The sequence below is a fragment of the Microcebus murinus genome, unplaced genomic scaffold (genome assembly GCF_040939455.1).
Source record: "Microcebus murinus isolate Inina unplaced genomic scaffold, M.murinus_Inina_mat1.0 scaf007_hap2_Mmur4.0, whole genome shotgun sequence".
Lineage (NCBI taxonomy): Eukaryota > Metazoa > Chordata > Mammalia > Primates > Cheirogaleidae > Microcebus > Microcebus murinus.
This window is the reverse complement of record NW_027438953.1, coordinates 534,815-557,306: the sequence shown is the minus strand read 5'-3', so window position 1 is coordinate 557,306 and position 22,492 is coordinate 534,815. Positions and strand designations below refer to the sequence as shown.

The 22,492-nt window shown below is 64.5% G+C and overlaps 6 pseudogenes; all 6 read left to right on the top strand.

The window, feature by feature from the left end:
• Positions 1–1,806: 1,806 nt before the first annotated feature.
• Positions 1,807–1,925, top strand: LOC142866860 (uncharacterized; annotated as a pseudogene).
• A 3,400-nt stretch (positions 1,926–5,325) lies between these two features.
• LOC142866899 (uncharacterized) lies at positions 5,326–5,444 on the top strand (annotated as a pseudogene).
• A 3,435-nt stretch (positions 5,445–8,879) lies between these two features.
• On the top strand, positions 8,880–8,998 carry LOC142866859 (uncharacterized; annotated as a pseudogene).
• A 5,685-nt stretch (positions 8,999–14,683) lies between these two features.
• LOC142866936 (uncharacterized) lies at positions 14,684–14,802 on the top strand (annotated as a pseudogene).
• A 2,126-nt stretch (positions 14,803–16,928) lies between these two features.
• On the top strand, positions 16,929–17,047 carry LOC142866911 (uncharacterized; annotated as a pseudogene).
• A 2,094-nt stretch (positions 17,048–19,141) lies between these two features.
• On the top strand, positions 19,142–19,260 carry LOC142866858 (uncharacterized; annotated as a pseudogene).
• The last annotated feature ends 3,232 nt before the right edge of the window (positions 19,261–22,492 follow it).

Genomic DNA, 22,492 nt, shown 5'->3' with positions numbered 1-22,492 from the left:
TGTCTGCACTTTTGTGCTGGGCACCCCAGGGAGGCCCGGGGGCTGGCTGGACGACGCGGTCTGCTGGGCGGGGGGTTTGGAGGAGCAACTGATGCCCTTTGCACTTTGGGTAGCAAGAGTCTGAGGTGTCTCTGAGCCCTGTGCCCTGTGGGGGCGGGGCGGGGGGGAGGAGGAGGAGGAGGAGGAGGAGGAGGTGGGAAGGGCCGGGGCCTGCAGTCCTGTTCCCGGGGTGGCACGGCAAGTGGCTTCTTCCACAGGCTGCTTGGCCTGGGCTCCCTGCACCTGGGCCTTTGGAGGACCGGCCCTGTGCTTGCCAACACTTCCTGCAGGGACCCAGAGCTGGGAGGTGGCATCTCTCAGCCCTGGGTCGGGCAGAGCCCCAGCGGGCCATGCCCACAACCTCTCTCAGCACCGGTCCCCCAGAAGGCTCCTTTGGGACCAGGATTCTCTTGCGGTGACTCTTTAAGGTCTGGCCCCTGGATGGAGGGGCACCAGGAGTGGAGGAGCAGGAAGGGGAAGGGGGTGGCCATGCGAGGGGACACTTTGAGGCCAAGTCCCAGCTTCAGCCTGATCCTCCTGGGAACCCCGCTCTGAGACAAGGAGCCGGGCTTCGCATTCCCACAGCAGCCAGTCGTGGGCTGAGGACACCTGGGGCGTTGGGAACTCCCTGGCTTCTCCTTGGTTTAACATCTAGAGCTGCTTGGGAATCGCGCCGCCACACACACCCGAGCGCAGGTGTCTTCCGCACAGACTGCGGGCCTCGCTCTTCTGAATGCCGCTAGCTCGCCACCCACCCACGGGTGAACCTGGTCAGGGTGCTTTCTCTCAGGGGCAGACTCTTTTCCGGGCGGGCTACCGGTGTCTCTGTTTGCTCGTTTCTTTCTTCCATTTCGGGAAAGTCTTCCTTGCTGGGTGTGGAAATCTCCTATGCCTTCCCTCGCCTATTCTGTCAGCTTTCAAATTCTCTTTCAGTTGCCACCCTCACAGATGGATTAGGAAACTCTTTCCGGTGCACTCATTAGTGAAATGACCTCAAGGAAGCTGGAATCCAATATCTAATGGCCGATTTTTAGCGAGTCCACACGGGGTCGGGGTCCAATGCAGCCCCGGCCAGGCCCAGGCCCCTTGGACTGGGCCACAGGAGGACACGGAGGAGGGTCCCGGCCCCCACGAAGCGGTGCCGGCAGTTCTCCACGGGCTTAGGAGTTTTCCAGAGGTAGGAGATGGAGGGGACTGATTTCTTCAGCGCCCCCCAAACCACGCCACCCCACCCCACCCATGGGACACATCCCCAGAGAGAGACGCCCCATACACTGGCTGTGCCCCAGCCCTGGCCCGGGGGAATAGGCGGCAGCCCACCCACAGGGCGAGGGGGGCCGCAGCTGAAAGGGGTTGTGGCGGAGGGCGGCCCCTGGCTGGGGTCAAAGGGCGTGCGCGTGCGCAGTCAGCGGCTGCGAGGCGCCGGGGGTGGGCAGCGGGTACGTGAAGGAGGCCAGGCGAGGAGACGAGGGGGGCTGGGAGGGCTCCACCTTGGCGAGTCCAGCCGTGGAGGCGCATCTTGTGTGAGTGTGCGTGAGTGTGAGTGTGTGTGTGTGTATAGAGAGACAGCCCCCCCGCCCCGCCCCGCCCCGCCCCGCCCCGCCCGTCACCCCCGACCCTCGGAGCACACCGGACCCGGCCCGGCGCGGGGCCTGGGGCGGGAGGAGGCGGCGGCGGCGGCGGCGGCGGCGGCGGCGGCGGCGGCGGCGGCGGGGGGAAAGCGCAGAGAGGCTCGGCTTCTTGAGCGGGGCAGGGGCGCCCTCCACCGTCTAGGGCCACACCACCCCGAACGCCCCCGAGCTCGTCTGGTCTGGGAAGCTAAGCAGGGTCGGGCCTCCTTAGTACTTGGATGGGAGACCGCCTGGGAATACCGGGTGCCTTAGGCTTCTTCTGGTTTTTTTTTTTTTTTTTTTTTTGCCTCCTGTTCTGTTCCCTTTCTGGGAGCGCGGCGGCGGCCCGGGGTGGGGGTGACCCCCACCCTCAGCGCCCGCCGCGGTGCCTGGCGCCCCAGCCCGCACCGTGGGGCCTCCTCTTGTCCCAAGCCGCGACACCGCCGCCACGCGGCAGCACGCGTGGCATCTGGACTGTCAGGTCTCAGACCCAAGGTCTGCTCTGTGGGAACCGACACGTTGGAGGAAACCTTGAGAATCTGAGAGGGGAGGGAGTTCCAGAAGAAGGCCAGGATGTCATTTTGAGGGAGTATGTGACCAGAACTCGTCCCGTTGCTTTTGGGGTTCTATGGGCTACACGTAGGAATCTTTGGTGGTGGCACCTGATGTTGGGGGATCCGGAGTCACACCCAGACCTGCTCCACAGGCCTCCTTTTACTTTTCTCTTCGGATTCATTATTTTTAAAAAGTGTCTCTTACCTCTATTATTGCATTTTCTTTTCTCTCTCTTTTCAAGCAGATGATGGGAGTACAAGTATTCAGGTGACATGTGTTGCCCGTGCCCCCCTCCCCCCTGTGTTCTTATTCAGATACCTCTCATGTTGTCCCAGCGTATCGTGGGGGCACCAATGTTAAGGTCGGGTACGTCGCCCTCTCCAAGCCTCCACCCTCGGGTCAGAGCTTCAAGCGCGCCCATCCCCCAGTCGGTGCGCACCCACCCCATCCCTAACGGATGTGTATGCCCATCCCTCCCCCCACCCGCCCGACACCCACCCGACGAAGGTGATTCCTCTGTGTCCACTTAGGTGTCCATCCGTTCGTACCAGTTTGCTGGTGAGCGCGAGCACGTGGTGCTCGTGTGTCCATTCTTGGGATACTCGGCTTACTGGAACGGGTTCCAGCTCTGGCCAGGAGAACACGAGAGGTGCCCTCTCACCGCTGCTCCTCACAGCCGAATGGCACTCCGTGGTGTCCACGCGCCACATTTTATTAATGCACTCCTGGATGGATGGGCACTCGGGTCGCTTCCACATCTTTGGGATTGTGAATTGTGCCCTAACTGTCACCCTACCCCTTACCCAGCCCGTCACCTCTGCCCCTGCCTGACGCACTCCTCCCCGGCCAGGCCCGTCACTGTCCTGGGCCCCCGCCTGACCGGCTCCTCCCCGCCCGGCGTGTCACCGTCCTCTGCCCCGGCCTGACATGCTCCTTCCCGCCCGGCCTCTCACCGTCCTCGGCCCCTGCCTGACCGGCTCCTCCGTCGCCTGGGCCTTCCAAGGGCTTGGTGTGGACGCTGCTTCCAGGAAGCCCTCCAGAAACCCGGCAGCAGGGTGGCCGCAGCAGTCTCCAGCAGCCGTCCCTAAGTCGCGTGCGGGGGGACGTGCCCCCGCTGTGCCGCGGGGGCCCAGCCTGGTGTCTTCCCTGAGGCCCTGCGGCTGCCGGCTGCCGCTCCCCGCAAGGGGAGAGCCGCGGAGGTGGGGACCGCCTCCTGATGGGGACGTACACGCAGCTCTCCACGTCGGATTCCGGGGCTCTCTGTCCTGCCCGAAGGCCCAGCGGGCCTGCGGGTCCTTAGAGTGGCAAAAGCATCCGAAAGCTGAGATTGAGGGTCCGGTGGGTGTCTGCACTTTTGTGCTGGGCACCCCAGGGAGGCCCGGGGGCTGGCTGGACGACGCGGTCTGCTGGGCGGGGGTTTGGAGGAGCAACTGATGCCCTTTGCACTTTGGGTAGCAAGAGTCTGAGGTGTCTCTGAGCCCTGTGCCCTGTGGGGGCGGGGCGGGGGGGAGGAGGAGGAGGAGGAGGAGGAGGTGGGAAGGGCCGGGGCCTGCAGTCCTGTTCCCGGGGTGGCACGGCAAGTGGCTTCTTCCACAGGCTGCTTGGCCTGGGCTCCCTGCACCTGGGCCTTTGGAGGACCGGCCCTGTGCTTGCCAACACTTCCTGCAGGGACCCAGAGCTGGGAGGTGGCATCTCTCAGCCCTGGGTCGGGCAGAGCCCCAGCGGGCCATGCCCACAACCTCTCTCAGCACCGGTCCCCCAGAAGGCTCCTTTGGGACCAGGATTCTCTTGCGGTGACTCTTTAAGGTCTGGCCCCTGGATGGAGGGGCACCAGGAGTGGAGGAGCAGGAAGGGGAAGGGGGTGGCCATGCGAAGGGACACTTTGAGGCCAAGTCCCAGCTTCAGCCTGATCCTCCTGGGAACCCCGCTCTGAGACAAGGAGCCGGGCTTCGCATTCCCACAGCAGCCAGTCGTGTGCTGAGGACACCTGGGGCGTTGGGAACTCCCTGGCTTCTCCTTGGTTTAACATCTAGAGCTGCTTGGGAATCGCGCCGCCACACACACCCGAGCGCAGGTGTCTTCCGCACAGACTGCGGGCCTCGCTCTTCTGAATGCCGCTAGCTCGCCACACACCCACGGGTGAACCTGGTCAGGGTGCTTTCTCTCAGGGGCAGACTCTTTTCCGGGCGGGCTACCGGTGTCTCTGTTTGCTCGTTTCTTTCTTCCATTTCGGGAAAGTCTTCCTTGCTGGGTGTGGAAATCTCCTATGCCTTCCCTCGCCTATTCTGTCAGCTTTCAAATTCTCTTTCAGTTGCCACCCTCACAGATGGATTAGGAAACTCTTTCCGGTGCACTCATTAGTGAAATGACCTCAAGGAAGCTGGAATCCAATATCTAATGGCCGATTTTTAGCGAGTCCACACGCCAGGGTGGTCGGGGTCCAATGCAGCCCCGGGCAGGCCCAGGCCCCTTGGACTGGGCCACAGGAGGACACGGAGGAGGGTCCCGGCCCCCACGAAGCGGTGCCGGCAGTTCTCCACGGGCTTGGGCGTTTTCCAGAGGTAGGAGATGGAGGGGACTGATTTCTTCAGCGCCCCCCAAACCACGCCACCCCACCCCACCCATGGGACACATCCCCAGAGAGAGACGCCCCATACACTGGCTGTGCCCCAGCCCTGGCCCGGGGGAATAGGCGGCAGCCCACCCAAAGGGCGAGGGGGGCCGCAGATGAAAGGGGTTGTGGGGGAGGGCGGCCCCTGGCTGGGGTCAAAGGGCGAGCGTCCAGCGCGTGCGCAGTCAGCGGCGGCGAGGCGCGGGGGTGGGCAGCGGGTATGTGAAGGAGGCCAGGCAAGGAGACGAGGGGGGCTGGGAGGGCTCCACCTTGGCGAGTCCAGCCGTGGAGGCGCATATTGTGTGAGTGTGCGTGAGTGTGAGTGTGTGTGTGTATAGAGAGACAGCCCCGCGCCCCGCCCCACCCCGCCCCGCCCCGCCCGTCACCCCCGACCCTCGGAGCACACCGGACCCGGCCCGGCGCGGGGCCTGGGGCGGGAGGAGGCGGCGGCGGCGGCGGGAAAGCGCAGAGAGGCTCGGCTTCTTGAGCGGGGCAGGGGCGCCCTCCGCCGTCTAGGGCCACACCACCCCGAACGCCCCCGAGCTCGTCTGGTCTGGGAAGCTAAGCAGGGTCGGGCCTCCTTAGTACTTGGATGGGAGACCGCTTGGGAATACCGGGTGCCTTAGGCTTCTTCTGGTTTTTTTTTTTTTTTTTTTGCCTCCTGTTCCCTTTCTGGGAGCGCGGCGGCGGCCCGGGGTGGGGGTGACCCCCACCCTCAGCGCCCGCCGCGGTGCCTGGCGCCCCAGCCCGCACCGTGGGGCCTCCTCTTGTCCCAAGCCGCGACACCGCCGCCACGCGGCAGCACGCGTGGCATCTGGACTGTCAGGTCTCAGACCCAAGGTCTGCTCTGTGGGAACCGACACGCTGGAGGAAACCTTGAGAGTCTGAGAGGGGAGGGAGTTCCAGAAGAAGGCCAGGATGTCATTTTGAGGGAGTATGTGACCAGAACTCGTCCCGTTGCTTTTGGGGTTCTATGGGCTACACGTAGGAATCTTTGGTGGTGGCACCTGATGTTGGGGGATCCGGAGTCACACCCAGACCTGCTCCACAGGCCTCCTTTTACTTTTCTCTTCGGATTCATCATTTTTAAAAAGTGTCTCTTACCTCTATTATTGCATTTTCTTTTCTCTCTCTTTTCAAGCAGATGATGGGAGTACAAGTATTCAGGTGACATGTGTTGCCCGTGCCCCCCTCCCCCCTGTGTTCTTATTCAGATACCTCTCATGTTGTCCCAGCGTATCGTGGGGGCACCAATGTTAAGGTCGGGTACGTCGCCCTCTCCAAGCCTCCACCCTCGGGTCAGAGCTTCAAGCGCGCCCATCCCCCAGTCGGTGCGCACCCACCCCATCCCTAACGGATGTGTATGCCCATCCCTCCCCCCACCCGCCCGACACCAACCCGACGAAGGTGATTCCTCTCTGTCCACTTAGGTGTCCATCCGTTCGTACCAGTTTGCTGGTGAGCGCGAGCACGTGGTGCTCGTGTGTCCATTCTTGGGATACTCGGCTTACTGGAACGGGTTCCAGCTCTGGCCAGGAGAACACGAGAGGTGCCCTCTCACCGCTGCTCCTCACAGCCGAATGGCACTCCGTGGTGTCCACGCGCCACATTTTATTAATGCACTCCTGGATGGAGGGGCACTCGGGTCGCTTCCACATCTTTGCGATTGTGAATTGTGCCCTAACTGTCACCCTACCCCTTACCCAGCCCGTCACCTCTGCCCCTGCCTGACGCACTCCTCCCCGGCCAGGCCCGTCACTGTCCTGGGCCCCCGCCTGACCGGCTCCTCCCCGCCCGGCGTGTCACCGTCCTCTGCCCCGGCCTGACATGCTCCTTCCCGCCCGGCCTCTCACCGTCCTCGGCCCCTGCCTGACCGGCTCCTCCGTCGCCTGGGCCTTCCAAGGGCTTGGTGTGGACGCTGCTTCCAGGAAGCCCTCCAGAAACCCGGCAGCAGGGTGGCCGCAGCAGTCTCCAGCAGCCGTCCCTAAGTCGCGTGCGGGGGGACGTGCCCCCGCTGTGCCGCGGGGGCCCAGCCTGGTGTCTTCCCTGAGGCCCTGCGGCTGCCGGCTGCCGCTCCCCGCAAGGGGAGAGCCGCGGAGGTGGGGACCGCCTCCTGATGGGGACGTACACGCAGCTCTCCACGTCGGATTCCGGGGCTCTCTGTCCTGCCCGAAGGCCCAGCGGGCCTGCGGGTCCTTAGAGTGGCAAAAGCATCCGAAAGCTGAGATTGAGGGTCCGGTGGGTGTCTGCACTTTTGTGCTGGGCACCCCAGGGAGGCCCGGGGGCTGGCTGGACGACGCGGTCTGCTGGGCGGGGGGTTTGGAGGAGCAACTGATGCCCTTTGCACTTTGGGTAGCAAGAGTCTGAGGTGTCTCTGAGCCCTGTGCCCTGTGGGGGCGGGGCGGGGGGGAGGAGGAGGAGGAGGAGGAGGAGGAGGTGGGAAGGGCCGGGGCCTGCAGTCCTGTTCCCGGGGTGGCACGGCAAGTGGCTTCTTCCACAGGCTGCTTGGCCTGGGCTCCCTGCACCTGGGCCTTTGGAGGACCGGCCCTGTGCTTGCCAACACTTCCTGCAGGGACCCAGAGCTGGGAGGTGGCATCTCTCAGCCCTGGGTCGGGCAGAGCCCCAGCGGGCCATGCCCACAACCTCTCTCAGCACCGGTCCCCCAGAAGGCTCCTTTGGGACCAGGATTCTCTTGCGGTGACTCTTTAAGGTCTGGCCCCTGGATGGAGGGGCACCAGGAGTGGAGGAGCAGGAAGGGGAAGGGGGTGGCCATGCGAGGGGACACTTTGAGGCCAAGTCCCAGCTTCAGCCTGATCCTCCTGGGAACCCCGCTCTGAGACAAGGAGCCGGGCTTCGCATTCCCACAGCAGCCAGTCGTGGGCTGAGGACACCTGGGGCGTTGGGAACTCCCTGGCTTCTCCTTGGTTTAACATCTAGAGCTGCTTGGGAATCGCGCCGCCACACACACCCGAGCGCAGGTGTCTTCCGCACAGACTGCGGGCCTCGCTCTTCTGAATGCCGCTAGCTCGCCACCCACCCACGGGTGAACCTGGTCAGGGTGCTTTCTCTCAGGGGCAGACTCTTTTCCGGGCGGGCTACCGGTGTCTCTGTTTGCTCGTTTCTTTCTTCCATTTCGGGAAAGTCTTCCTTGCTGGGTGTGGAAATCTCCTATGCCTTCCCTCGCCTATTCTGTCAGCTTTAAAATTCTCTTTCAGTTGCCACCCTCACAGATGGATTAGGAAACTCTTTCCGGTGCACTCATTAGTGAAATGACCTCAAGGAAGCTGGAATCCAATATCTAATGGCCGATTTTTAGCGAGTCCACACGGGGTCGGGGTCCAATGCAGCCCCGGCCAGGCCCAGGCCCCTTGGACTGGGCCACAGGAGGACACGGAGGAGGGTCCCGGCCCCCACGAAGCGGTGCCGGCAGTTCTCCACGGGCTTAGGAGTTTTCCAGAGGTAGGAGATGGAGGGGACTGATTTCTTCAGCGCCCCCCAAACCACGCCACCCCACCCCACCCATGGGACACATCCCCAGAGAGAGACGCCCCATACACTGGCTGTGCCCCAGCCCTGGCCCGGGGGAATAGGCGGCAGCCCACCCACAGGGCGAGGGGGGCCGCAGCTGAAAGGGGTTGTGGCGGAGGGCGGCCCCTGGCTGGGGTCAAAGGGCGTGCGCGTGCGCAGTCAGCGGCGGCGAGGCGCCGGGGGTGGGCAGCGGGTACGTGAAGGAGGCCAGGCGAGGAGACGAGGGGGGCTGGGAGGGCTCCACCTTGGCGAGTCCAGCCGTGGAGGCGCATCTTGTGTGAGTGTGCGTGAGTGTGAGTGTGTGTGTGTGTATAGAGAGACAGCCCCCCCGCCCCGCCCCGCCCCGCCCCGCCCCGCCCGTCACCCCCGACCCTCGGAGCACACCGGACCCGGCCCGGCGCGGGGCCTGGGGCGGGAGGAGGCGGCGGCGGCGGCGGCGGCGGCGGCGGCGGCGGCGGCGGCGGCGGCGGCGGCGGCGGCGGGGGGAAAGCGCAGAGAGGCTCGGCTTCTTGAGCGGGGCAGGGGCGCCCTCCACCGTCTAGGGCCACACCACCCCGAACGCCCCCGAGCTCGTCTGGTCTGGGAAGCTAAGCAGGGTCGGGCCTCCTTAGTACTTGGATGGGAGACCGCCTGGGAATACCGGGTGCCTTAGGCTTCTTCTGGTTTTTTTTTTTTTTTTTTTTTTTGCCTCCTGTTCTGTTCCCTTTCTGGGAGCGCGGCGGCGGCCCGGGGTGGGGGTGACCCCCACCCTCAGCGCCCGCCGCGGTGCCTGGCGCCCCAGCCCGCACCGTGGGGCCTCCTCTTGTCCCAAGCCGCGACACCGCCGCCACGCGGCAGCACGCGTGGCATCTGGACTGTCAGGTCTCAGACCCAAGGTCTGCTCTGTGGGAACCGACACGTTGGAGGAAACCTTGAGAATCTGAGAGGGGAGGGAGTTCCAGAAGAAGGCCAGGATGTCATTTTGAGGGAGTATGTGACCAGAACTCGTCCCGTTGCTTTTGGGGTTCTATGGGCTACACGTAGGAATCTTTGGTGGTGGCACCTGATGTTGGGGGATCCGGAGTCACACCCAGACCTGCTCCACAGGCCTCCTTTTACTTTTCTCTTCGGATTCATTATTTTTAAAAAGTGTCTCTTACCTCTATTATTGCATTTTCTTTTCTCTCTCTTTTCAAGCAGATGATGGGAGTACAAGTATTCAGGTGACATGTGTTGCCCGTGCCCCCCTCCCCCCTGTGTTCTTATTCAGATACCTCTCATGTTGTCCCAGCGTATCGTGGGGGCACCAATGTTAAGGTCGGGTACGTCGCCCTCTCCAAGCCTCCACCCTCGGGTCAGAGCTTCAAGCGCGCCCATCCCCCAGTCGGTGCGCACCCACCCCATCCCTAACGGATGTGTATGCCCATCCCTCCCCCCACCCGCCCGACACCCACCCGACGAAGGTGATTCCTCTCTGTCCACTTAGGTGTCCATCCGTTCGTACCAGTTTGCTGGTGAGCGCGAGCACGTGGTGCTCGTGTGTCCATTCTTGGGATACTCGGCTTACTGGAACGGGTTCCAGCTCTGGCCAGGAGAACACGAGAGGTGCCCTCTCACCGCTGCTCCTCACAGCCGAATGGCACTCCGTGGTGTCCACGCGCCACATTTTATTAATGCACTCCTGGATGGATGGGCACTCGGGTCGCTTCCACATCTTTGCGATTGTGAATTGTGCCCTAACTGTCACCCTACCCCTTACCCAGCCCGTCACCTCTGCCCCTGCCTGACGCACTCCTCCCCGGCCAGGCCCGTCACTGTCCTGGGCCCCCGCCTGACCGGCTCCTCCCCGCCCGGCGTGTCACCGTCCTCTGCCCCGGCCTGACATGCTCCTTCCCACCCGGCCTCTCACCGTCCTCGGCCCCTGCCTGACCGGCTCCTCCGTCGCCTGGGCCTTCCAAGGGCTTGGTGTGGACGCTGCTTCCAGGAAGCCCTCCAGAAACCCGGCAGCAGGGTGGCCGCAGCAGTCTCCAGCAGCCGTCCCTAAGTCGCGTGCGGGGGGACGTGCCCCCGCTGTGCCGCGGGGGCCCAGCCTGGTGTCTTCCCTGAGGCCCTGCGGCTGCCGGCTGCCGCTCCCCGCAAGGGGAGAGCCGCGGAGGTGGGGACCGCCTCCTGATGGGGACGTACACGCAGCTCTCCACGTCGGATTCCGGGGCTCTCTGTCCTGCCCGAAGGCCCAGCGGGCCTGCGGGTCCTTAGAGTGGCAAAAGCATCCGAAAGCTGAGATTGAGGGTCCGGTGGGTGTCTGCACTTTTGTGCTGGGCACCCCAGGGAGGCCCGGGGGCTGGCTGGACGACGCGGTCTGCTGGGCGGGGGGTTTGGAGGAGCAACTGATGCCCTTTGCACTTTGGGTAGCAAGAGTCTGAGGTGTCTCTGAGCCCTGTGCCATGTCGGGGGGGGGTGCAGGGCGGAGGAGGAGGAGGAGGAGGAGGTGGGAAGGGCCGGGGCCCGCAGTCCTGTTCCCGGGGTGGCAGGGCAAGTGGCTTCTTCCACAGGCTGCTTGGCCTGGGCTCCCTGCACCTGGGCCTTTGGAGGACCGGCCCTGTGCTTGCCAACACTTCCTGCAGGGACCCAGAGCTGGGAGGTTGCATCTCTCAGCCCTGGGTCGGGCAGAGCCCCAGCGGGCCATGCCCACAACCTCTCTCAGCACCGGTCCCCCAGAAGGCTCCTTTGGGACCAGGATTCTCTTGCGGTGACTCTTTAAGGTCTGGCCCCTGGATGGAGGGGCACCAGGAGTAGAGGAGCAGGAAGGGGAAGGGGGTGGCCATGCGAGGGGACACTTTGAGGCCAAGTCCCAGCTTCAGCCTGATCCTCCTGGGAACCCCGCTCTGAGACAAGGAGCCGGGCTTCGCATTCCCACAGCAGCCAGTCGTGGGCTGAGGACACCTGGGGCGTTGGGAACTCCCTGGCTTCTCCTGGGTTTAACATCTAGAACTGCTTGTGAATCACGCCGCCACACACACCCGAGCGCAGGTGTCTTCCGCACAGACTGCGGGCCTCGCTCTTCTGAATGCCGCTAGCTCGCCACCCACCCACGGGTGAACCTGGTCAGGGTGCTTTCTCTCAGGGGCAAACTCTTTTCCGGGCGGGCTACCGGTGTCTCTGTTTGCTCGTTTCTTTCTTCCATTTCGGGAAAGTCTTCCTTGCTGGGTGTGGAAATCTCCTATGCCTTCCCTCGCCTATTCTGTCAGCTTTCAAATTCTCTTTCAGTTGCCACCCTCACAGATGGATTAGGAAACTCTTTCCGGTGCACTCATTAGTGAAATGACCTCAAGGAAGCTGGAATCCAATATCTAATGGCCGATTTTTAGCGAGTCCACACGCCAGGGTGGTCGGGGTCCAATGCAGCCCCGGGCAGGCCCAGGCCCCTTGGACTGGGCCACAGGAGGACACGGAGGAGGGTCCCGGCCCCCACGAAGCGGTGCCGGCAGTTCTCCACGGGCTTGGGCGTTTTCCAGAGGTAGGAGATGGAGGGGACTGATTTCTTCAGCGCCCCCCAAACCACGCCACCCCACCCCACCCATGGGACACATCCCCAGAGAGAGACGCCCCATACACTGGCTGTGCCCCAGCCCTGGCCCGGGGGAATAGGCGGCAGCCCACCCACAGGGCGAGGGGGGGGGCGCAGCTGAAAGGGGTTGTGGGGGAGGGCGGCCCCTGGCTGGGGTCAAAGGGCGAGCGCCCCGCGCGTGCGCGTGCGCAGTCAGCGGCGGCGGCGACGCGCCGGGGGTGGGCAGCGGGTACGTGAAGGAGGCCAGGCGAGGAGACGAGGGGGCCTGGGAGGGCTCCACCTTGGCGAGTCCAGCCGTGGAGGCGCATCTTGTGTGAGTGTGCGTGAGTTTGAGTGTGTGTGTGTGTATAGAGAGACACCCCCCCGCCCCGCCCCACCCCGCCCCGCCCCGCCCGTCACCCCCGACCCTCGGAGCACACCGGACCCGGCCCGGCGCGGGGCCTGGGGCGGGAGGAGGCGGCGGCGGCGGCGGCGGCGGCGGCGGCGGCGGCGGCGGCGGGAAAGCGCAGAGAGGCTCGGCTTCTTGAGCGGGGCAGGGGCGCCCTCCGCCGTCTAGGGCCACACCACCCCGAACGCCCCAGAGCTCGTCTGGTCTGGGAAGCTAAGCAGGGTCGCGCCTCCTTAGTACTTGGATGGGAGACCGCCTGGGAATACCGGGTGCCTTAGGCTTCTTCTGGTTTTTGTTTTTTTTGTTTTTTTTTTTGCCTCTTGTTCTGTTCCCTTTCTGGGAGCGCGGCGGCGGCCCGGGGTGGGGGTGACCCCCACCCTCAGCGCCCGCCCTGCGGCTGCCGGCTGGGCTGCCGCTACCCGCAAGGGGAGAGCCGCGGAGGTGGGGACCGCCTCCTGATGGGGACGTACACGCAGCTCTCCACGTCGGATTCCGGGGCTCTCTGTCCTGCCCGAAGGCCCAGCTGGCCTGCGGGTCCTTAGAGTGGCAAAAACCTCCGAAAACTGAGACTGAGGGTCCGGTGGGTGTCTGCACTTTTGTGCTGGGCACCCCAGGGAGGCCCGGGGGCTGGCTGGACAACGTGGTCTGCTGGGCGGTGGGGGGGGGGTTGGAGGAGCAACTGATGCCCTTTGCACTTTGGGTAGCAAGAGTCTGAGGTGTCTCTGAGCCCTGTGCCCTGTGGGGGCGGGGCGGGGGGGAGGAGGAGGAGGAGGAGGAGGAGGTGGGAAGGGCCGGGGCCTGCAGTCCTGTTCCCGGGGTGGCACGGCAAGTGGCTTCTTCCACAGGCTGCTTGGCCTGGGCTCCCTGCACCTGGGCCTTTGGAGGACCGGCCCTGTGCTTGCCAACACTTCCTGCAGGGACCCAGAGCTGGGAGGTGGCATCTCTCAGCCCTGGGTCGGGCAGAGCCCCAGCGGGCCATGCCCACAACCTCTCTCAGCACCGGTCCCCCAGAAGGCTCCTTTGGGACCAGGATTCTCTTGCGGTGACTCTTTAAGGTCTGGCCCCTGGATGGAGGGGCACCAGGAGTAGAGGAGCAGGAAGGGGAAGGGGGTGGCCATGCGAGGGGACACTTTGAGGCCAAGTCCCAGCTTCAGCCTGATCCTCCTGGGAACCCCGCTCTGAGACAAGGAGCCGGGCTTCGCATTCCCACAGCAGCCAGTCGTGGGCTGAGGACACCTGGGGCGTTGGGAACTCCCTGGCTTCTCCTTGGTTTAACATCTAGAGCTGCTTGGGAATCGCGCCGCCACACACACCCGAGCGCAGGTGTCTTCCGCACAGACTGCGGGCCTCGCTCTTCTGAATGCCGCTAGCTCGCCACCCACCCACGGGTGAACCTGGTCAGGGTGCTTTCTCTCAGGGGCAGACTCTTTTCCGGGCGGGCTACCGGTGTCTCTGTTTGCTCGTTTCTTTCTTCCATTTCGGGAAAGTCTTCCTTGCTGGGTGTGGAAATCTCCTATGCCTTCCCTCGCCTATTCTGTCAGCTTTCAAATTCTCTTTCAGTTGCCACCCTCACAGATGGATTAGGAAACTCTTTCCGGTGCACTCATTAGTGAAATGACCTCAAGGAAGCTGGAATCCAATATCTAATGGCCGATTTTTAGCGAGTCCACACGCCAGGGTGGTCGGGGTCCAATGCAGCCCCGGCCAGGCCCAGGCCCCTTGGACTGGGCCACAGGAGGACACGGAGGAGGGTCCCGGCCCCCACGAAGCGGTGCCGGCAGTTCTCCACGGGCTTGGGCGTTTTCCAGAGGTAGGAGATGGAGGGGACTGATTTCTTCAGCGCCCCCCAAACCACGCCACCCCACCCCACCCATGGGACACATCCCCAGAGAGAGACGCCCCATACACTGGCTGTGCCCCAGCCCTGGCCCGGGGGAATAGGCGGCAGCCCACCCACAGGGCGAGGGGGGGGGCGCAGCTGAAAGGGGTTGTGGGGGAGGGCGGCCCCTGGCTGGGGTCAAAGGGCGAGCGCCCCGCGCGTGCGCGTGCGCAGTCAGCGGCGGCGACGCGCCGGGGGTGGGCAGCGGGTACGTGAAGGAGGCCAGGCGAGGAGACGAGGGGGCCTGGGAGGGCTCCACCTTGGCGAGTCCAGCCGTGGAGGCGCATCTTGTGTGAGTGTGCGTGAGTGTGAGTGTGTGTGTGTGTATAGAGAGACACCCCCCCGCCCCGCCCCACCCCGCCCCGCCCCGAGCGTCACCCCCGACCCTCGGAGCACACCGGACCCGGCCCGGCGCGGGGCCTGGGGCGGGAGGAGGCGGCGGCGGCGGCGGCGGCGGCGGCGGCGGCGGCGGCGGGAAAGCGCAGAGAGGCTCGGCTTCTTGAGCGGGGCAGGGGCGCCCTCCGCCGTCTAGGGCCACACCACCCCGAACTCCCCAGAGCTCGTCTGGTCTGGGAAGCTAAGCAGGGTCGGGCCTCCTTAGTACTTGGATGGGAGACCGCCTGGGAATACCGGGTGCCTTAGGCTTCTTCTGGTTTTTTTTTTTTTTTTTTTTTTTTTTGCCTCTTGTTCTGTTCCCTTTCTGGGAGCGCGGCGGCGGCCCGGGGTGGGGGTGACCCCCACCCTCAGCGCCCGCCCTGCGGCTGCCGGCTGGGCTGCCGCTACCCGCAAGGGGAGAGCCGCGGAGGTGGGGACCGCCTCCTGATGGGGACGTACACGCAGCTCTCCACGTCGGATTCCGGGGCTCTCTGTCCTGCCCGAAGGCCCAGCTGGCCTGCGGGTCCTTAGAGTGGCAAAAACCTCCGAAAACTGAGACTGAGGGTCCGGTGGGTGTCTGCACTTTTGTGCTGGGCACCCCAGGGAGGCCCGGGGGCTGGCTGGACAACGTGGTCTGCTGGGCGGTGGGGGGGGGTTGGAGGAGCAACTGATGCCCTTTGCACTTTGGGTAGCAAGAGTCTGAGGTGTCTCTGAGCCCTGTGCCCTGTGGGGGCGGGGCGGGGGGGAGGAGGAGGAGGAGGAGGAGGAGGTGGGAAGGGCCGGGGCCTGCAGTCCTGTTCCCGGGGTGGCACGGCAAGTGGCTTCTTCCACAGGCTGCTTGGCCTGGGCTCCCTGCACCTGGGCCTTTGGAGGACCGGCCCTGTGCTTGCCAACACTTCCTGCAGGGACCCAGAGCTGGGAGGTGGCATCTCTCAGCCCTGGGTCGGGCAGAGCCCCAGCGGGCCATGCCCACAACCTCTCTCAGCACCGGTCCCCCAGAAGGCTCCTTTGGGACCAGGATTCTCTTGCGGTGACTCTTTAAGGTCTGGCCCCTGGATGGAGGGGCACCAGGAGTAGAGGAGCCGGAAGGGGAAGGGGGTGGCCATGCGAGGGGACACTTTGAGGCCAAGTCCCAGCTTCAGCCTGATCCTCCTGGGAACCCCGCTCTGAGACAAGGAGCCGGGCTTCGCATTCCCACAGCAGCCAGTCGTGGGCTGAGGACACCTGGGGCGTTGGGAACTCCCTGGCTTCTCCTTGGTTTAACATCTAGAGCTGCTTGGGAATCGCGCCGCCACACACACCCGAGCGCAGGTGTCTTCCGCACAGACTGCGGGCCTCGCTCTTCTGAATGCCGCTAGCTCGCCACCCACCCACGGGTGAACCTGGTCAGGGTGCTTTCTCTCAGGGGCAGACTCTTTTCCGGGCGGGCTACCGGTGTCTCTGTTTGCTCGTTTCTTTCTTCCATTTCGGGAAAGTCTTCCTTGCTGGGTGTGGAAATCTCCTATGCCTTCCCTCGCCTATTCTGTCAGCTTTCAAATTCTCTTTCAGTTGCCACCCTCACAGATGGATTAGGAAACTCTTTCCGGTGCACTCATTAGTGAAATGACCTCAAGGAAGCTGGAATCCAATATCTAATGGCCGATTTTTAGCGAGTCCACACGCCAGGGTGGTCGGGGTCCAATGCAGCCCCGGCCAGGCCCAGGCCCCTTGGACTGGGCCACAGGAGGACACGGAGGAGGGTCCCGGCCCCCACGAAGCGGTGCCGGCAGTTCTCCACGGGCTTAGGAGTTTTCCAGAGGTAGGAGATGGAGGGGACTGATTTCTTCAGCGCCCCCCAAACCACGCCACCCCACCCCACCCATGGGACACATCCCCAGAGAGAGACGCCCCATACACTGGCTGTGCCCCAGCCCTGGCCCGGGGGAATAGGCGGCAGCCCACCCACAGGGCGAGGGGGGGGGCGCAGCTGAAAGGGGTTGTGGGGGAGGGCGGCCCCTGGCTGGGGTCAAAGGGCGAGCGCCCCGCGCGTGCGCGTGCGCAGTCAGCGGCGGCGGCGACGCGCCGGGGGTGGGCAGCGGGTACGTGAAGGAGGCCAGGCGAGGAGACGAGGGGGCCTGGGAGGGCTCCACCTTGGCGAGTCCAGCCGTGGAGGCGCATCTTGTGTGAGTGTGCGTGAGTGTGAGTGTGTGTGTGTGTATAGAGAGACACCCCCCCGCCCCGCCCCACCCCGCCCCGCCCCGCCCGTCACCCCCGACCCTCGGAGCACACCGGACCCGGCCCGGCGCGGGGCCTGGGGCGGGAGGAGGCGGCGGCGGCGGCGGCGGCGGCGGCGGCGGCGGCGGCGGGAAAGCGCAGAGAGGCTCGGCTTCTTGAGCAGGGCAGGGGCGCCCTCCGCCGTCTAGGGCCACACCACCCCGAACGCCCCAGAGCTCGTCTGGTCTGGGAAGCTAAGCAGGGTCGGGCCTCCTTAGTACTTGGATGGGAGACCGCCTGGGAATACCGGGTGCCTTAGGCTTCTTCTGGTTTTTTTTTTTTTTTTTTTTTTTTTTGCCTCTTGTTCTGTTCCCTTTCTGGGAGCGCGGCGGCGGCCCGGGGTGGGGGTGACCCCCACCCTCAGCGCCCGCCCTGCGGCTGCCGGCTGGGCTGCCGCTACCCGCAAGGGGAGAGCCGCGGAGGTGGGGACCGCCTCCTGATGGGGACGTACACGCAGCTCTCCACGTCGGATTCCGGGGCTCTCTGTCCTGCCCGAAGGCCCAGCTGGCCTGCGGGTCCTTAGAGTGGCAAAAACCTCCGAAAACTGAGACTGAGGGTCCGGTGGGTGTCTGCACTTTTGTGCTGGGCACCCCAGGGAGGCCCGGGGGCTGGCTGGACAACGTGGTCTGCTGGGCGGTGGGGGGGGGTTGGAGGAGCAACTGATGCCCTTTGCACTTTGGGTAGCAAGAGTCTGAGGTGTCTCTGAGCCCTGTGCCCTGTGGGGGCGGGGCGGGGGGGAGGAGGAGGAGGAGGAGGAGGAGGTGGGAAGGGCCGGGGCCTGCAGTCCTGTTCCCGGGTGGCACGGCAAGTGGCTTCTTCCACAGGCTGCTTGGCCTGGGCTCCCTGCACCTGGGCCTTTGGAGGACCGGCCCTGTGCTTGCCAACACTTCCTGCAGGGACCCAGAGCTGGGAGGTGGCATCTCTCAGCCCTGGGTCGGGCAGAGCCCCAGCGGGCCATGCCCACAACCTCTCTCAGCACCGGTCCCCCAGAAGGCTCCTTTGGGACCAGGATTCTCTTGCGGTGACTCTTTAAGGTCTGGCCCCTGGATGGAGGGGCACCAGGAGTAGAGGAGCCGGAAGGGGAAGGGGGTGGCCATGCGAGGGGACACTTTGAGGCCAAGTCCCAGCTTCAGCCTGATCCTCCTGGGAACCCCGCTCTGAGACAAGGAGCCGGGCTTCGCATTCCCACAGCAGCCAGTCGTGGGCTGAGGACACCTGGGGCGTTGGGAACTCCCTGGCTTCTCCTTGGTTTAACATCTAGAGCTGCTTGGGAATCGCGCCGCCACACACACCCGAGCGCAGGTGTCTTCCGCACAGACTGCGGGCCTCGCTCTTCTGAATGCCGCTAGCTCGCCACCCACCCACGGGTGAACCTGGTCAGGGTGCTTTCTCTCAGGGGCAGACTCTTTTCCGGGCGGGCTACCGGTGTCTCTGTTTGCTCGTTTCTTTCTTCCATTTCGGGAAAGTCTTCCTTGCTGGGTGTGGAAATCTCCTATGCCTTCCCTCGCCTATTCTGTCAGCTTCAAAATTCTCTTTCAGTTGCCACCCTCACAGATGGATTAGGAAACTCTTTCCGGTGCACTCATTAGTGAAATGACCTCAAGGAAGCTGGAATCCAATATCTAATGGCCGATTTTTAGCGAGTCCACACGGGGTCGGGGTCCAATGCAGCCCCGGCCAGGCCCAGGCCCCTTGGACTGGGCCACAGGAGGACACGGAGGAGGGTCCCGGCCCCCACGAAGCGGTGCCGGCAGTTCTCCACGGGCTTGGGAGTTTTCCAGAGGTAGGAGATGGAGGGGACTGATTTCTTCAGCGCCCCCCAAACCACGCCACCCCACCCCACCCATGGGACACATCCCCAGAGAGAGACGCCCCATACACTGGCTGTGCCCCAGCCCTGGCCCGGGGGAATAGGCGGCAGCCCACCCACAGGGCGAGGGGGGCCGCAGCTGAAAGTGGTTGTGGCGGAGGGCGGCCCCTGGCTGGGGTCAAAGGGCGTGCGCGTGCGCAGTCAGCGGCGGCGAGGCGCCGGGGGTGGGCAACGGGTACGTGAATGAGGCCAGGCGAGGAGACGAGGGGGGCTGGGAGGGCTCCACCTTGGCGAGTCCAGCCGTGGAGGCGCATCTTGTGTGAGTGTGCGTGAGTGTGAGTGTGTGTGTGTGTATAGAGAGACAGCCCCCCCGCCCCGCCCCGCCCCGCCCCGCCCGTCACCCCCGACCCTCGGAGCACACCGGACCCGGCCCGGCGCGGGGCCTGGGGCGGGAGGAGGCGGCGGCGGCGGCGGCGGCGGCGGCGGCGGCGGCGGGAAAGCGCAGAGAGGCTCGGCTTCTTGAGCGGGGCAGGGGCGCCCTCCGCCGTCTAGGGCCACACCACCCCGAACGCCCCCGAGCTCGTCTGGTCTGGGAAGCTAAGCAGGGTCGGGCCTCCTTAGTACTTGGATGGGAGACCGCCTGGGAATACCGGGTGCCTTAGGCTTCTTCTGGTTTTTTTTTTTTTTTTTTTTTTTTTGCCTCCTGTTCTGTTCCCTTTCTGGGAGCGCGGCGGCGGCCCGGGGTGGGGGTGACCCCCACCCTCAGCGCCCGCCGCGGTGCCTGGCGCCCCAGCCCGCACCGTGGGGCCTCCTCTTGTCCCAAGCCGCGACACCGCCGCCACGCGGCAGCACGCGTGGCATCTGGACTGTCAGGTCTCAGACCCAAGGTCTGCTCTGTGGGAACCGACACGTTGGAGGAAACCTTGAGAATCTGAGAGGGGAGGGTGTTCCAGAAGAAGGCCAGGATGTCATTTTGAGGGAGTATGTGACCAGAACTCGTCCCGTTGCTTTTGGGGTTCTATGGGCTACACGTAGGAATCTTTGGTGGTGGCACCTGATGTTGGGGGATCCGGAGTCACACCCAGACCTGCTCCACAGGCCTCCTTTTACTTTTCTCTTCGGATTCATCATTTTTAAAAAGTGTCTCTTACCTCTATTATTGCATTTTCTTTTCTCTCTCTTTTCAAGCAGATGATGGGAGTACAAGTATTCAGGTGACATGTGTTGCCCGTGCCCCCCTCCCCCCTGTGTTCTTATTCAGATACCTCTCATGTTGTCCCAGCGTATCGTGGGGGCACCAATGTTAAGGTCGGGTACGTCGCCCTCTCCAAGCCTCCACCCTCGGGTCAGAGCTTCAAGCGCGCCCATCCCCCAGTCGGTGCGCACCCACCCCATCCCTAACGGATGTGTATGCCCATCCCTCCCCCCACCCGCCCGACACCCACCCGACGAAGGTGATTCCTCTCTGTCCACTTAGGTGTCCATCCGTTCGTACCAGTTTGCTGGTGAGCGCGAGCACGTGGTGCTCGTGTGTCCATTCTTGGGATACTCGGCTTACTGGAACGGGTTCCAGCTCTGGCCAGGAGAACACGAGAGGTGCCCTCTCACCGCTGCTCCTCACAGCCGAATGGCACTCCGTGGTGTCCACGCGCCACATTTTATTAATGCACTCCTGGATGGATGGGCACTCGGGTCGCTTCCACATCTTTGCGATTGTGAATTGTGCCCTAAGTGTCACCCTACCCCTTACCCAGCCCGTCTCCTCTGCCCCTGCCTGACGCACTCCTCCCCGGCCAGGCCCGTCACTGTCCTGGGCCCCCGCCTGACCGGCTCCTCCCCGCCCGGCCTGTCACCGTCCTCTGCCCCGGCCTGACATGCTCCTTCCCGCCCGGCCTCTCACCGTCCTCGGCCCCTGCCTGACCGGCTCCTCCGTCGCCTGGGCCTTCCAAGGGCTTGGTGTGGACGCTGCTTCCAGGAAGCCCTCCAGAAACCCGGCAGCAGGGTGGCCGCAACAGTCTCCAGCAGCCGTCCCTAAGTCGCGTGCGGGGGCCCAGCCTGGTGTCTTCCCTGAGGCCCTGCGGCTGCCGGCTGCCGCTCCCCGCAAGGGGAGAGCCGCGGAGGTGGGGACCGCCTCCTGATGGGGACGTACACGCAGCTCTCCACGTCGGATTCCGGGGCTCTCTGTCCTGCCCGAAGGCCCAGCGGGCCTGCGGGTCCTTAGAGTGGCAAAAGCATCCGAAAGCTGAGATTGAGGGTCCGGTGGGTGTCTGCACTTTTGTGCTGGGCACCCCAGGGAGGCCCGGGGGCTGGCTGGACGACGCGGTCTGCTGGGCGGGGGGTTTGGAGGAGCAACTGATGCCCTTTGCACTTTGGGTAGCAAGAGTCTGAGGTGTCTCTGAGCCCTGTGCCATGTCGGGGGGGGGTGCGGGGCGGAGGAGGAGGAGGAGGAGGAGGTGGGAAGGGCCGGGGCCTGCAGTCCTGTTCCCGGGGTGGCACGGCAAGTGGCTTCTTCCACAGGCTGCTTGGCCTGGGCTCCCTGCACCTGGGCCTTTGGAGGACCGGCCCTGTGCTTGCCAACACTTCCTGCAGGGACCCAGAGCTGGGAGGTGGCATCTCTCAGCCCTGGGTCGGGCAGAGCCCCAGCGGGCCATGCCCACAACCTCTCTCAGCACCGGTCCCCCAGAAGGCTCCTTTGGGACCAGGATTCTCTTGCGGTGACTCTTTAAGGTCTGGCCCCTGGATGGAGGGGCACCAGGAGTAGAGGAGCAGGAAGGGGAAGGGGGTGGCCATGCGAGGGGACACTTTGAGGCCAAGTCCCAGCTTCAGCCTGATCCTCCTGGGAACCCCGCTCTGAGACAAGGAGCCGGGCTTCGCATTCCCACAGCAGCCAGTCGTGGGCTGAGGACACCTGGGGCGTTGGGAACTCCCTGGCTTCTCCTGGGTTTAACGTCTAGAGCTGCTCGGGAATCGTGCCGCCACACACACCCGAGCGCAGGTGTCTTCCGCAGAGACTGCGGGCCTCGCTCTTCTGAATGCCGCTGGCTCGCCACCCACCCACGGGTGAACCACCTGGTCAGGGTGCTTTCTCTCAGGGGCAGACTCTTTTCCGGGCGGGCTACCGGTGTCTCTGTTTGCTCGTTTCGTTCTTCCATTCCGGGAAAGTCTTCCTTGCTGGGTGTGGAAATCTCCTGTGCCTTCCCTCGCCTATTCTGTCAGCTTTAAAATTCTCTTTCAGTTGCCACCCTCACAGATGGATTAGGAAACTCTTTCCGGTGCACTCATTAGTGAAATGACCTCAGTGAAGCTGGAATCCAATATCTAATGGCCGATTTTTAGCGAGTCCACACGCCAGGGTGGTCGGGGTCCAATGCAGCCCCGGCCAGGCCCGGGCCCCTTGGACTGGGCCACAGGAGGACACAGAGGAGGGTCCCGGCCCCCACGAAGCGGTGCCGGCAGTTCTCCACGGGCTTGGGCGTTTTCCAGAGGTAGGAGATGGAGGGGACTGATTTCTTCAGCGCCCCACAGACCACGCCACCCCACCCCACCCATGGGACACATCCCCAGAGAGAGACGCATCATACACTGGCTCCCCTCCCCGTTGCGCTGTGCCCCAGCCCTGGCCCGGGGGAATAGGCGGCAGCCCACCCACAGGGCGAGGGTGGGCGCAGCTGAAAGGGGTTGTGGGGGAGGGCGGCCCCTGGCTGGGGTCAAAGGGCGAGCGCCCCGCGCGTGCGCGTGCGCAGTCAGCGGCGGCGACGCGCCGGGGGTGGGCAGCGGGTACGTGAAGGAGGCCAGGCGAGGAGACGAGGGGGCCTGGGAGGGCTCCACCTTGGCGAGTCCAGCCGTGGAGGCGCATCTTGTGTGAGTGTGCGTGAGTGTGAGTGTGTGTGTGTGTAT